Genomic DNA, 4,263 nt, shown 5'->3' on the forward strand with positions numbered 1-4,263 from the left:
GGGAGGGAGAAAGAAAGAGGAAGGGAGGGGGAGGGAGGGAGGGAGGAAGGAAGGAGAAGAGGGAGGGAGGGAAGGAAGGAAGAAAAAAGAAAGGAAGAAAGGAAGAAAGGAAGAAAGGAGAAGACAAAGAAGAAGATGAAGAAGAAGAGGAGAAGGAGGAGGAGGAGATTGGATTTATACCTCGCCCTTCACTACCCAAAGGATTCTCAGAGCCATTCCGCTAAGCATTCAGACAGCTTCAAAAAAAATAGATATTATAATAGAGCAGGGGGGGAAGGAACTGTCCATTAAAGGCACAAAAGAGCCCATAATGCAAGAGGCGGGCGGGAGAGAGAAGTCACAAAAAGCCGTCGGCGAATAACGGCAACAATAAGATGCAGTCAAGAAAACAACAGCCGGGCGATTACTGGAGGGTTTTTTAATAGCTTTGAAGCATGAAACCGCGTAATTGTCTCTGCCGCGCCGTCTCTGATAACCTCCTATATCAACGTGGCGCTCAGAATATGGTTTGGAGCATCCTCCGCCGCCGGGTCGAGTCGAGCAGTTGCCCCGGAATGTATCCGCTAAGAGTCGATGATCACTTGAAGGCCCTCTGCAAAAATAACATCCATGCGTTCAAACAACACGCATCCTTCACATCTCCACCACCACCCCCTTTTCCATTTTCTTTGCGTCTGGAAAAAGCCGTTTGTTCGGTACATACCATAGCTTGCATAAGCCTACGGGCACAATGAACCTGCAGTGTGCATCATGCATTTTGAGCACTTCGGGACAACAGAAGGCAGGCGACGCCATCGGTGCTCTCGACCGTGCCCTGCAGCTGGCGGAGGTTGGAGCTACACGGCTAATTGCGCGTCGTTATAACGTAAAAGGACAAAGCGTAAAAGCGGCACATGGGAAGGCTGAGGACAAGTGACCATTTTGGTGCTGCTCACCCTGAATGCCAAGGCAGTAGGACCTTTTGGAGGGCCGTAACTCACAGGATCACCCTAAGTTGGAAGCAAAATCAGAGCCAGTTTGGTGTCGTGGTTAAGTGCGCGGACTCTAATCTGGGAGAACCGGGTCTGATTCCCCACTCCTCCACTTGCACCTGCTGGATGACCTTGGGCAAGCCACAGTTTTGTCAGAGCTGTTCTTGAAAAAAGAGCAGTTTCTTTCAGAGCTCTCTCAGCCCCACCAACCTCACAGGGTGTCTGTGGTGGGGAGGGGAAGGGAAAGGAGTTTGTAAGCCGCTCTGAGACTCCTTCGGGTAGTGAAGGGTGGGGTATAAATCCAATCTCTTCTTCTTCTTCTTCAAACTGATGGCACTTCACGCACACACACATCTAATGGCTTCTTCTAAGGACGTTTTTATCCTGTGGTTTCAAATTGTAAGCCACCTCGAGCTGGGCTCTGAAGAGGCAGCAAAGAAATGGTCTAAATCAATAAATATAGAAATAGGTTTTTAAAGTGTCACTGTATTTAGTGTGATGCAGATAAGGGTCAGGGAAAGGTCCTGATTCAGGATTAGATCCGCTGTTGGTCTCTCTAGTTCAGCACTGACTGTTTGGACAGGCGGTGAACCCATGAACACATAGAATCGTAGAGCTGGACGGGATCTCCAGGGTCATCTAGTCCAACCCCCTGCACAAGGCAGGGAATTCACATGAAACTGTCTTATACTGAATCAGACCCTTAGTCCATCAAGGTCAGTATTGTCTGCTCATCTTGGTAGTGGCTCTCCAGGGTCTCAGGTTGAGGTCTTTCACATCACCTGTTGTTGTTGTTGTTGTTCAGTCGCACAGTCGAGTCCGACTCTTCGCGACCCCATGGACCAGCTCCCGCCAGGCCCTCCCGCCGTCCTCTGAAGTTTGCTCAGTTTCATGTTCGTTGCATCGATGACACTGTCTAACCATCTCATCCTTTGCCGTCCCCGTCTTCTTTGACCTTCAATCTTTCCCAGCATCAGGGTCTTCTCCAGTGAGTGCTCCCTTCTCATTTGGTGCTACCTGGTGCTTTAACCGGAGATGCCGGGGATTGAACCTGGGACCGTCCGCATGCCAAGCAGATGCTCTACCACTGAGCCACAGCCCCTCTTTACAGCTCTCCAGAGTCTCAGGCAGAGGTCTTTCCCATCACCTACTGCCTAGTCCTTTTAACTGGAGATGCTGGGGATTGAACCTGGGACCTTCTGCATGCCGAGTAGAGGCTCTGCCACTGAGACACAGACCCTCTTTACAGCTCTCCAGGGTCTCAGGAGGAGGTCTTTCCCATCACCTCCTCCCTGGTCTTTTTAACTGGAGATGCCGGGGATTGAACCTGGGACCTTCTGCATGCCTAGTAGAGGCTCTACCACTGAGACACAGACCCTCTTTACAGCTCTCCAAGGTCTCAGGAGGAGGTCTTTCCCATCACCTCCTCCCTGGTCTTTTTAACTGGAGATGCTGGGGATTGAACCTGGGACCTTCTGCATGCCTAGTAGAGGCTCTACCACTGAGACACAGACCCTCTTTACAGCTCTCCAAGGTCTCAGGAGGAGGTCTTTCCCATCACCTGCTACCTGGTGCTTTAACCGGAGATGCCGGGGATTGAACCTGGGACCTTCTGCATGCCGAGCAGAGGCTCTACCACTGAGCCACAGACCCTCTTTACAGCTCTCCAGGGTCTCAGGAGGAGGTCTTTCCCATCACCTCCTCCCTGGTCTTTTTAACTGGAGATGCTGGGGATTGAACCTGGGACCTTCTGCATGCCTAGTAGAGGCTCTACCACTGAGACACAGACCCTCTTTACAGCTCTCCAAGGTCTCAGGAGGAGGTCTTTCCCATCACCTGCTACCTGGTGCTTTAACCGGAGATGCCGGGGATTGAACCTGGGACCTTCTGCATGCCGAGCAGAGGCTCTACCACTGAGCCACAGACCCTCTTTACAGCTCTCCAAGGTCTCAGGAGGAGGTCTTTCACATCACCTGCTACCTGGTGCTTTAACCGGAGATGCCGGGGATTGAACCTAGGACCGTCCGCATGCCAAGCAGATGCTGTACCACTGAGCCACGGCCCCCTCCAAGGTCCCTGCACATGCACCATTGGTTTAGGGTTGCCAACAACCTGGAGGGAAGAAATTTCCTGCCCACTGAATAGTGGCTTGATGGGATATTATCAACCAGGTGATGTTATGTACCTTTGTGCCATGAAAATCTCCAGCAAGCCATTTCCTCAGATGGGTAGGGGTGGAACGTGCCATCAAGTCGCATCCAACTTCTGGCAACCGCACAGAGTTTTCCAGGCAAGAGACATTCACAGGTGACTTTCCACAGCCTGCCTCTGCATAGCAACCCTGGACTACCTTGGAGGCCTCCCATCCAAGGGCCAAGCCTGCTCAACTTCCAAGAGCTGATGAGATTGTTAGCCTGGGCCAGCCAGGTCAGGACAAGACAAGAAGAGTGGTGGTTTGCCATTGCCTGACCTCTGCGTAGCGACCCTGGACTTCCTGCGTGGTCCCCCATCCAAGTGCCAGCCAAGGCTGACCCTGCTTAACTTCCAAGACCTGACGAAATCGGGCTGGACTGGGCCATCCTGGTTAGGGCGGAGATGAGCAGAGGTGGTTTGCCATTGCCTGACCTCTGCATAGCAACCCTGAAGTTCCTTGGTGGTCTCCCACTGCCAATTGCCTTCTGCCCTTCTCTGTCTGCTGCCCTGGACCGCAATCTGAGGCCCTGCCTGATAGTCTATGGACACTTGTGCCACCTGGTACATGGCCTCCCTGGTCTTTTCAAAAGAGAAAATTTCAGAATAAACTTCACTGGTGGATTCGGCGCACAGTCCTGCTTGTAACGCAACTGGCTCGTATGATCTGCAAGGTTGAGAGCCAGTTTGGTGGAGTGGTTAAGTGCGCGGACTCTAATCTGGGAGAACCGGGATTTGATTCCCCACTCCTCCACTTGCAGCCGCTGGATGACCTTGGGTCAGTCATAAGTTCGTTCAGAGCTGTTCTTGAAAGAGTAGTTTCTCTCAGAGCTCTCTCAGCCCCACCTACCTCAGAGGGAATCTGTTGTGGGGAGAGGAAGGGAAAGGAGATTGGAAGCCACTCCATGGGTGCATTCAGATGGGCCATTTAGTCCGCTTTTGGCCCGCCTCAGAAACGGATTTTATCTCCGCGATCACACGGTCAACATCTGCCTCCCGTCCCCAGCCGTCGCTTTCCAATTCAAAACCGCTTTAACCCGGAGTATTTTGATACCAGGTCCCCAAGTGGTGTTTTCCTGATTCTCCGGTTCCAGCCGCATTC

The sequence above is a fragment of the Gekko japonicus genome, unplaced genomic scaffold, assembly GCF_001447785.1.
Source record: "Gekko japonicus isolate JY-2015 unplaced genomic scaffold, Gekko_japonicus_V1.1 scaffold1328, whole genome shotgun sequence".
Taxonomy (NCBI): Eukaryota; Metazoa; Chordata; class Lepidosauria; order Squamata; family Gekkonidae; genus Gekko; species Gekko japonicus.